We start from the raw sequence: 12,194 nt of genomic DNA, 5'->3' as shown, positions 1-12,194 counted from the left end.
CAATATCATCAAGATTAAGTGATTAATTGCAAGCAAATGCAGGGTTTAAATAAATAAATGAAGGGGTATTGTAAACACTTGCCTCAGCTTAGATGGACTAATCCCATTCTGTTCGTTGGCCGAAATCAGCTGTCTAATCTTGTACTGAGCTGCAACCTGTCGTTTGAATACTGTTTTTGTAAATGAACCATTGCGTTGCTACAATGCTGCACTAACACATGCATAACCTTTTTCGGGTGCTGACCCCATTTTGATATCACAAATATCCGGAATTAGTTTTTGATCATATTTATTTAGGTGTGTTACAAATACAGAATAGCCAGGATTAGTGCCTTAGATATTTTTATACTGCATTTTATTTGAAATAGATTTATATTTGAGAAAGTTTAAACATAGGATACAGTTAGTTGATATTTATTGCAAGTGATGTATATTTGAAAACTAACAATAATTCCCCCCAAAAAAATAAAATTAGAATTTTAAACTCTTTTTACCAAAGTTATTTTTTTTGTTGGGGGAGATTGAAAAACACTGCATTAGGCTGACTGTAATTTACCTTTTTTTCTGTTTCATATTTGACACCTGTTTAAACCTATCCTATCTTACTCAGGGTGTTAATCTTGGTTTTACATATTTTCTCATTTTATTAATTTATCTATGAGGCCTACACCATTACCGGTACTGAGCTCCACACCATAAAAATCAACAGCAGTCCTCAGATTCCAGGTGGTTGATATATTGTACATGTACCCTAACATATTTTATGTGTACCCACATATAGTTCCATGTATAGGTTAAAGTTAAAGTTTAGGTTTTTTAGTCTTTATTACTGGTAATAAAAACACTATGACCTGAATTAGAGCTCTAGTCTTGTTTTTACCTTAGACCAACTTGACAGTAGTTGCTTATTTATGTGTTTTATTGGACACTGGATATCTTCTTCATGCATGCCACCTCTAATTGTATCTCGCAAGAGAAAGTCCAGCTATGCTGTTCATAAATTTGATTTGCTTTGCAGATCACTTCACAGTTTTTCATCTTCCTGGCAAATGACTGATATGTGAGCTGACGTGTGACTACTGTCTGCTACCCCCCAGCACACCACCCTTCCTGTGAGCTTGCCCTTGCCTACGGTCTGTTGGCATATCAGGCTTGTGGAAGCCGTCAAGTTAATGCCCTCTATCAACACCTTATTATCAGATGCACACCATGCTCCTCACAGCAAATGGGACCCATTTCAGTTGTGGCCTAATGCCTACGAGGTGGGGCTATCTGCATGGCCAGACAGGCTTAAATGGGGACAGGTACCGTTTAACACCCTGCCTGTACAAATATCACCTTCCTGCTCTTTATAGCTGCAGCCCGCTGCTGTGTTACGAGCCGCCAAAGAGCGGCTATTGGATCAGAAATTAAAAACCTCTTACAAATCCAGCAGATGGAACAGCAGAAAAGGGTTCTGCTGGGAAAAGGACAAACATGGCAGGCATTGGAGTGTGTGTATGGTTGTCAGTGTTTTCAGGTAAAGTGGTAAAATATTGCCCACTGTCTTGCAAAAACAAGGACATGACTGGAATAAACACAGAAACTCAAGGTTAGCACAAAGATGGAGGTGACTGATATGGTCACTCTGTGTCAGCTAAAAGCCAACTCTGATTACTTTTCATTTCCTGTGTTTATCTAGTTATCTGTTGAATGACAGCGCAGTCGGAATCTCTACAGTGCCGGCTCAACGTGACTTCATGCTTGGTGGAGGGAGGAAGTGAGACAACAGATGTATTATATACAGGTGTGGAAGGTAATAATTGGTTTAGGTGTCATTTCTTTTCCTGGTGGAAACTATTGATGAATGTAAATAAATACTGCATCAAATTTTGTGTAATAAATCGCTGCCCTGCTGATGAGGTGTAAGCAACTACACACACAAAAACAACTTCTTCAAAGCAATGCTGCTTGGGGGTTGAACATGATACCTGTAATGAAAAGAATATTGATTGAAGTCTTACTTGGCTCAAATTCTTGCATCTCTTTGCCTGTCCATTAATATCATTATTGCTGTTGGGATGCACAGCCTAATTCACTTAGCATTAATCTTTCGGTGTTTCAACCACCCAATGACTATTAATTTGGAACAACTATAAAATGACTTGTATCAGCCAAACACCTGTTTCTGTTGTCTATGCTCAAAGTAAACTTTTAACACATTTCAGTCATGCTTTGAAACTTTTTAGCACATTTGAAAGTATTTAATTGATGTATTTGTCAAAAAGACAAAAGAAGTAAAGGGCAGTTTTATCAGGACTGATGTAACTGAAACAGTGTCTGCAGAGAGTTCCACTGTCATCACTGAAGTATTGGTTCAATATATGATTGGAGTGAAGTGTTTTTCAGTTGAGTTGACTTTATGTCTAAGCTATCGAGTCAAACAAGTTACTAGCTTGACATAAGACCATAAAACAACTCAAGTTGTCTTTGGGAGACCAGACAACTTTCATGCAATCATCATGGACTTCATTTTGAGATCAATTAAACGATGGAGCAATATTACTATGCTAGCTTTGTTGATATAGAAGAGAAGGTTGTCTGAAATTTAGGTGGTGTACGCATAATTATTTCTGATGCCCAGCCCCTAAACTGTGTGGTCTCACAGGTGAATGTGACACCAGGGCCGGCCTTCCCGACAGGCAAGGCAGGAGATCGCCTAGATCGCCATCTGCTGGAGGGGCGCCAAATTGTACCCACACCCAAAATAATAATAATAATTATTATTATTATTGTACATGTTTTTTCTTAATTAAATATTATTATTAAAATTGTTTGTTGTGCTGCAGAATTGCATCGTTTTGTCTTGATATTTAAAATAAATAATAATATGGACATTTTTTTTTTTTTTTTTTAAACGTTATCTATTTCTATTAATTTACTTGGGTGGGTGCATTAAAGTCCACTCTTGCCTAGGGCACCTGTGTGACATTGTCATGAAAATCAAATATTGTGTTGTTTTGTGAAGCACGTTTGGGGCAGGTTTAGCATGCTGCAAGACACAATTCTTTCATGGTGAAACATATTTTTGTTTAGATTTAAATTCAAGCTTATGTATGTACATCACAAGTTATTCCCTTTACCATAACCTTAATCGTAACCATAACCAATAACGTTTACCAGTGAGGATTCTGGTATGGAAATTCTGGTGGGGCCACACAATAAAATCTGATGCAATCCAAACATATTATCACTCTATATCATCACAACACATAAAGTGCAGTATAAGAGGAAATCACAACACATTTGATGAATCACATAACAATCTGACCTAATAGTCTATTACCATATCAACACCACCACCAAGCAGTGCTAAAGCTCTTCAAAGATGAAATAATCAAACAACAATGTGACGATAACAACACAATGTAGAACTCAAGTTCGACTGAAGTAAACGGCACACAGCCAATCAATGAAAAGCTAGTGATGTCTATTCTCCGCCTTACACCAAATCGACCAATAGGAAAGCATCTGGGGCCCTGGTTGTCAGGCCCTACTGGCCAAGCTGAAGTGTGTGTTGAGCACACACACGCACACACAGAAATGCATTGATTCAGAGCTGCAGGGAGGGCCAGCTCTTGTCATGCCCCATTGAGTGAAAAAAAGTGAGCAGCTCAGACAAATCAAAGCAGAGTAACATTGAAACAAGTCTAGAGAAGAAATACACTCTGAAAATTAAATCTTTACGTTTTATTTAGAGAACAAAGTTCAGTTTGCTAACTTTAAAGCTAGGGTCGCCAATTTTCTCCAGATACACTTTTTAAGTTTTGGTTGAAATTGTCTTTATGTCCTGACAGAAATGAAGATCATATGTGCTAAGAAAAATAAATGAAGAAAATCTATCAGCTGTAAATCTGTAATAACTTCAACCAATGGAAAAAAACAAACCGTATTTTTAACCAATCATGTCTCCCTGTCTCCCTGCTCATTCTCGCCTCCTCGCATGCACGCGCTCACACTGAAAGCACGTCACCGCTGACAGTTTTTTTTAACATATATGAAGGTAAAGTTTAGTGTTTACTTACTGCTGAATGAGACATGAGACAACAAAGTTTCTCATACAAGCGATGAGCTGAGCTCCTCTTCTGCAGCAGCTGTGCGCATGCATGTGTGGGAGACAGAGCACAGAGGGGAGGGGGGAGGGGGTAAAGGCAGAACCATCAAGGAGGCTACATTCAAAATCATGCTAGCTTCTTAAAATTGCCTACCCTACCTTTAAGTTTCACTGAACATATTTGTGTCACACAAATTATCCTCTGCACAACAGCAACATCTGGTGGACCCGTGCCACTGGCCCCTAATGCAAAAATGCCACTGTCATTTACTATGTCTCTCAGCCTTAAACATAACCCCACCTCCTTTTGATGACGTGCAGTGCAATTCCAAATGTGAGTTGAGTTAGTGCAGTGCTAAAAGTCTCTCTTTAACATGTCGGCTGGAAATAACACAATGACCATATTGACTAAAACTTCGGTATTTATCAGATCAGAGCTCACGTCAGGTCTGAGTGTGTGGATTTGCAGCGCAGCACAGCAAAATCTGACTGAGTTTGAAAATAAAATATTAAAACAAACCTCAGCTGTCATTTAAGCATAAGCAGACACACATTCAACAGATCAAAATAAATTATTAAAATTAATTAAATTAAATTAAATACATTTTAATAAAGCCCACTTCAGTGCTGATACCACTTTTTTGGTTTTCTTATTACAGAATACCTGATAACCCTGCTGGTAAACTCTGCTACCGAAAAGGAGCGTGTGGTTCACCCAGTTTGCAAGACAAAGCATAGCAGCACTGCGTCCCGTGTGCACGTGTGTGGAGAATGAGGTCCTATTTCCTCCTTACAGCACATCACTGGGGGCTGTACGGAGGAAATAGGACCTCATTTATGCTTTTAAATGTAAAGTGTACCTTAAACTTTTACAAATGTGCTTCAATATTTAATCAGTAATGTGATTAACTATAGGTGAAATTGGCTAAAGGCATATTAAACACAGAAGGGACAACGTTTAGTCATTTTTATGGCTTTTTTAAGGGTTTCGATCATTAATTTCTTTTAGTGTGATATTTATTGCCTCAAGTGTGTCTCTCCAGGATCTGTGTTGTGTAGTTGTTCTCAGTGCACACAGGGGGGCAGACGTCACCTGCTTGGTAGCTGATCATCTTTCACACTTTACACACTTTTTATGAAGTCACTCTAGGTACTCAGTCAGATACGTACTGTATACTCAAAGACCCGACAATATCCTCACGTTAAAATCTTGGAACAGCACAAACATTACGGGAGAGAAATGACTTGCGTTCTATGCATTAGGGTTACAAATGCAGCTTACCACTTCTTTACCTCAACTCAGTTTAACTGTTGAGGACATTTTCCATTAGGCATTTTACAAGCCAAACAAGTACTTCTTCTTACGTAGTCAGTTTGGGATCCAAGTCATTGGATTTGAGCCAAAAACGTCAAGACTTTGAGCGAAGTTGATGGACAGGTCAGACCCTTCCTCAATCAACCATAATCTCACCACAGCATCATTTGTACTTTCAGCAGTAACATAACAAATACAAATGGACTCACAATGTACATCAACACCCAAGTGTCCTCCATTGATCTATCCTGTTTGCAGAAAATTGCTGTCAGCCCATCTTTCTATGATGCTCCATTAATTACATTGGTAGCACTTACCATAAGTGTGTCCAGTGTAAGAACAGATTTATTCAATCGAAAATGTCATTGTAAAAGACTTCTGTTTTGTTGTTTTAAAATAAAATGAAATACCATTAACTTGACCTTTAATGAGGCAGGGTGCCCCTATTTTACATGAAGTGTGTTTGTATAGACCAGGGGTCTGCAACCTGCGGCTCTGGAGCCTCATGTGGCTCTTTGAGTCCTTTGCCATGGCTCCATATAGCTTTAAAAAAATACTGAAATAAAGAGTTATTTTCTTACAGAGGCTATTAATGATTAATGACAAATAAAATCATGATATAACAATTTGTTAACTTAAAAATAAATCACGTTGTGCACCTTCCTACTTCATCTCCTGCAACATCTACAGACCATTGACTTTCCTGCACCTGTGGTTAACCTTAAGTTTTAAATCCCTGGTAAAATAACTAAACCAACAAAAGCACTATTCTGGAAGAAAATAGAGATTTTAATTGTGTGGGAAAAGATTCTTTTAACATACCAATGTGCCGGTTAAATATGCATGTTTTATGTGTGGCAAGAAATTAGCAATTAGCATGTGTTGACCACATGATCATGCATTAATACATTAAATACATCAACATAAAAAATATTATTTATATAAATTGTGTTCATGTAAACTGAAATGCGTAAGAATTTGAAGATGCAAGACACGGTTTTGTTGTTATTTTTTTATGTCAATTCATTTTATTTTATTTTAAACTGTTTTTAAGCTGCCATTTACTTGATCAAATCAAATTAAATCAAACATTATTCCATATAATTTTAACTGTATAGAATTTAATACACTGTATTGTATACATTGAAGCGGTATTTTTCCGGCTCCAGGAGGACTTTATTCGGGGTGAGATGAGGTTAAATGGCTCCTTTGAGAGTAAAGGTTGCAGACCCCTGGTATAGACGAACATACTGTACATAGCAGCAAAGTCAAAATGTCAGCAGCAAAATCACTCTTTTACAAATGTTAAAATTAACTGTCATAGTGTTCAATTAATGTGGCAGGAGGTGAGCAGGATCACCATGTGGCTTCTGGTTGGTCTCAGGTGTCAAGGCGGAAACCTGAGAATGGTTATTCTTACCAGCATTGACACTATGACGAACTTGAAATGTGAGAGGCAGTTAGCAGTGGAAATTATGTAAGGAGTGGTTTATGTGTGAGTGTGTATATACTGTATGTCGGATTATCCAAATATATGTGTACCTTTGTGCTCTAATCTTGAAAAAGACCTAAAGGATATTAAAGGCAATAAAGAAGGATTTATGACTGTAACTGGAAACTGTCAAACAACACAACAAGCTGACCTAGTCCCTTGGTTTTCTATTGTGTGTCTTTAGAATCCTGTAAGTGTTTTCAAAGCTGTTACAAGTTGTGTGACTGTATCCCTAACACCTTGTTCTCTATTACTAAATCCAACTGGAAAGTTGTTTTCCTGTAAAAATGAAAGGTTTATGATTGCAACACATGTCAGAGGACACTGCTCTGCTCCAGGCCATGTGCAGTTTATAATGCAAGCATGGCTGCGGATCAGCTTGTCAGAAACACACAGGCAGGTTGTACTTATTATATTCTATGTTGTCCTTATTGGGGTTTGTCCTTTTTAGGTAAATGTGACTTGGTGTTTGGAATCTTTATATTTTCTGACTAATTTGGAGATAAGGATGTAACGTTGTCTCATCGACATGCTAGGTTCTGAAAAAATACTTCTAATTGTCTGTCTGGTTTGTGAAAACTATACAGCTTTTCTGCAAATTCATCACATCATTATTAGAGAAAAGGGTCAACTACATGTATATTGAAGTATCAAACATTCATAAATACTGCAACTTTGAAACTTTTTACCATTAAAAAGGAAGCAATTTTATTAGTAGATACTCCATCCTGTCCTGAGTGAGGGATGGGATAAAGTGTGGGATCAACAGACATACACGAGCACATCTGCAGCAGCACAGATGCTCAACTGGTCCTTTGTGGTGATGAGGGACCGAAGCTCCACATTTTACTGATAATCATGAAATCTGAGTAATGACTGAAAGAACAATATAGCAAAAACTATTGTCCAAAATGGGTTTTCTCCGTGCTCAGCTGGGAGGTGATCAGAGTAGAAGCTCTGCTCATCCATGTTGAAAGGAGCTAAATAATGTGATCCAGGAATCTGGTGAGAATGCTTCCTACTGGATGACTCCCTCGAAGACTGCTTTTTAGCAAAAATGCAAAAGTTTTTATTTCTTACAGAGTTTTGGTGCTTGAAAACTGAACTTTTAAAAAACCATGTTAACAGCGAAACGACACTTTCTGTGTCACGGGCATGCACACTTAGGCTGCAGTGCCTCAGATAAACACTGTTTGTGTGCATCACTCTTTGAAATTTAAATGAATTTATCCAACAAAGTGTAGATTTATTTCACCATCACTTGGATCAACGGAGACATATTCATGTCTGCATCAGATTCTGACCACAATCACAGTGCTGCACTCCTACTGAGAGCTATGTATCCGAACCAGGGTTGGGCTTGATTTCTATCTTTCTAACACACACTCTGGTTGGACTCAGACACTGTGCGGTGAATGAACGATCAGGTGATGTGTTTCAATAAGCGCAAGAAATATATATACACAAATGTTTGCTGAGGAGGTGAATGGAGGCCGTCCTCTGGTACATGAATATATTATTTAATAAAATGCATAAACGACTCATTCTTGACTGAGCTGTGTGTGTTACATATGTAGAAGCAGGTTGCTGAGTTTTGTGTGTTGCAGCTGTAAACTTCTACGTAGCGTGTAGCGGCACATGAAGTTATTAAAGAAACTTGCCTCCGATCATTCTACATGGATGTGAATATTGTCGGCAGCAATTGGTTGAGGCTTAAAGAGAGATCAGCTTTATTCGGGTTCGGGCTGTATTCTGATGGCTACAGGCCGGGTCAGGTCTAATTAAAGCTCTACTCTTACTTGTGTTTGGTGGAAGTGTCTCTGTGCATGTGCTTTTTTTGGTTCATTGCACAAATCATACTGCCATCTATTGGCCTGGCATATATACAGCATCGTTTTTTAAGCTTTAAATGTTTAAAGGATATAAACAACATTTATGGGCCTATACTTATTGTCCAAAGTAAATGAGTAATTACAGGAAAAATAGTCTAAAATTTACTATAATGTGTGATAAAACAATCATTTTGTAGATGTTTTTCCAAAGGAAAAAAAAATTAAGGTCTTTTTAAAAAATAAAAAATAATAATAATAATAATAATAATCTTTTTGGAACAACATGGTATGGTTCAATATGTATTCAGTTAGGTTTCAAGTCCAGCATAAATTAATTTGCATTTGCTCTCATTGTGTAAACTGTGAGTAGTGGCATCCTTAATAATGTACAGTATATGTCCACCTTTGTCTTCATGAAGTGATGAGGACTCATTTCTGAAGAGTTTTCATGTCTACAGTAGTTGATAAGTTTTGGATATCAAACCCATTTGAATTCCATCCAGACAAAAAGTTGACTATTTTCTTTTTTGCCACCACCTACATCAAAGCACAAAACTACCTTTATCTTTGACCTAGTTTGTTGCAGTGATTTTCCTCCTCCAACTTCTGCTGAGATGTATTTGTATATTAAGGCAAGCTTTCGACCTGCAGCAACAATTTTCACCGCCCTGAAAAATGACTTTTCTCCATCTGAAATCATTATGCCTGACATTTGTTTACATATAAACCATGCAGCTTTCTGCAAAAGCTGTCTGTGTGTCAAAAGCACATTCAACCCACCTAACATAGCGACTTCATTTTTGTTTTCCCTTTAGCATATTCTACATTTTATGAGCCAAGTTTTTTTCTTCGATTTCTGCTGCTTTCATCTGGCATTAAAACAATTTACGAGCACAACAGTGTTGTTAACATTTGACTTATGATTATTTTATTTTTTCCTCTTTTCAGTAGAAAACACTGGGCTGTCAGAAACAACATATTTACATTCCACTTGCTGTTCCTGTGCCACTTTATGCCAGCATACATGAAAACAATAGAAGATGGGCTCTCTGATTTTATAGCAATAAAACTAGACTCAGATGAAATTGTTTAAGTCAAAAACCGTGCCTGTTCTTTTTGTTCTTCCATTTACAGTTAAACAGGGACATCTGCTTCTGTTCTTTGAATAGAAATCAGTTCATTTCTGATGTGAATATTTCTTTAAAGGACCCTTAAATTCTGCACTTGAATTTCCTCCCATGTGATTTTCTATCTACCTATTTATCTTCCTGTCGTCCTCTTTATCACTGTCTGTGTTCTCCTCCTAGTCTCTGGGTACCACCTTGATCTAAAAGTTGAAAAAGACTGTATGTGCATGTGTGTGTGTATGTGTGTGTGTGTGTGTGTGTGTGTGTGTGTGTGTGCGTGTGCGTGTGCGTGTGTGTGTGTGTGTGTGTGTGTGTGTGTGTGCGTGTGTGTGTGTGTGTGTGTGTGTGTGTGTACGTGCATGTGTGAGCGTGTACTCTGTTACAACCGCTATCCAGCTGTGACAAAGTGGTCTGACAGGCCGTGTCACACGGTGGACGAGCAGTGGATGGGAGCTCGCCAGCGCATGATAACACCTGTCAGTCTTCTCTCAGAGATGTTTCTTGCCATCTGCTACATCCTGTGTGGCCAATGCACACATACACACTCAAACATTGCAACAAGATAGGAACACACACAAACTCTCAAGTACTTACTTTAACCTTACATCACCTTCGGGTGTTTTTAGTACCTTGAGGCCTCCCTATGCTAGGTACGTTGTAACTTCAGACAGTTTTCAACCTTACTTTCTCTCCACAGAAATGTTTACTCAAACCTGGCCTGGTTGCCAGGTTTGAGTAAACTTTTCTTCATTTTTCTTCAGATATCTCAGTACGGTATTTAGGAAACTTAGAGACTTAAGGGCATGCTAAATAATGTTTGAGAAAACTTGAAGACAGATTATGCAATTGCGTGCCATCAACTCATCATTTGATTGATGTGATTATTTTTTTTCACCATTATCTATATCGCTGTTGCTCTGGAAACTGTATCAAATATCTTGGGATCCTTTGCAAATTACGTGCAAGCAGGAGGTTCAGTGAGTGCTCAAACAAAATGAGAGTGGATTTTTGTGCAGATTATTAGCTGGGTTTCCATTACATGTTTTTGCAAAATATGTACATCGGGGCGGGGCTTCAGGGGGGCTGGGAGGGCAGCACGCCCTCCGGCCCGGGCCTCAAAGGGGCCCGGATAGGAGGTGGGACTTAAGGGACTACCACGGCTCAGGGGAACTGGAGAAGGCGGGCCCTCCCATGACTTGTGCCCAGAGTATAGGCCCAGTCTGTTTAACATCACCCATCATACAGTCATGTAGACCCATAGACCCATTTTATGTGACGTATGTATACTAAATTAGGTACATGCGCTGCTGAGGCGATGGTGCACGGTAGAGGACGGAGCACTATCTCAGTCTGGATCCAGTAAAAAGTGACCATGAAATACTGTAAATGGACTGATATGCAGACGTGGGACAGTGAGGAGGAGACTTAATGTAGAGATGGAAACTTGTCCGTTAAAACTGATCAGAAGACGCAGAAATACACGGAAACCTTTGGTAACAGGAGTACAGCAGCCATCCTACCATCTAGAGACTTGTATGCTTTTAGGTTATTTTTATATATACACTGGGTTTTTCTATCAGATATGTATAAATATCTGGCCATTGAACAACGGGTCAGGAGCGTACATCAGATGACTACTCGTTTTCGAGAATGCTGCATTGGTCCCGCAATTGTTCACCTGTAAAGTCAGTTTCTTTTAATAAGCGGTCGCGTCCTCAGGTGACAAGCTTTCTACACACTATTAACTATTTTAGAGCCTTAACAGCAGTTCATTGCCATTTTTCAAGCATCACATATGTAAACATGGTTACGTCAGTCGCATGTCTGATGTTTGTCCACATTGAAATGGGTCTATAGGTTGTCCCACTCATTCTCCAAGTTAAAACTCATTAAAGGACGAGTTCACGAAGCGCAAGGCTCGTCATCTGCTCTTCAAATAGTGGTGAGTAGGTCTATAGTACTTCATATTGAAAGTGTGTTTGTGAACATGTAGGCCGCTGTGCCAGTTTTACTAAACTTTACAGCTACTGATACAGGCTCTGAGTTGAAATGGTTAAAGTGGGTGTCAAAATGATGTGGTCACTATCCGTGGTGCTGAACGGCTTTGAATTTGTGTTGTTTTATTATTAGTGAGCATGTAGCCTAATGTTTTTATTATTTTTTGGGTAACACTTTAGTTTAGGGAACACCTATTAACCATTAATTAGTTGCTTAATAGCATATGCATATTTGTAACAAATTGACTCTTAATTAGTCATTATTAAGTACTTATTAATGCCTTATTAAGAGTTTTCCCTCAATAACCTCAGAATTATTACTTATTAGTAGTAAGTAA

The sequence above is a fragment of the Gouania willdenowi genome, chromosome 3, assembly GCF_900634775.1.
Source record: "Gouania willdenowi chromosome 3, fGouWil2.1, whole genome shotgun sequence".
Lineage (NCBI taxonomy): Eukaryota > Metazoa > Chordata > Actinopteri > Blenniiformes > Gobiesocidae > Gouania > Gouania willdenowi.
This window is presented reverse-complemented; position numbering follows the sequence as displayed.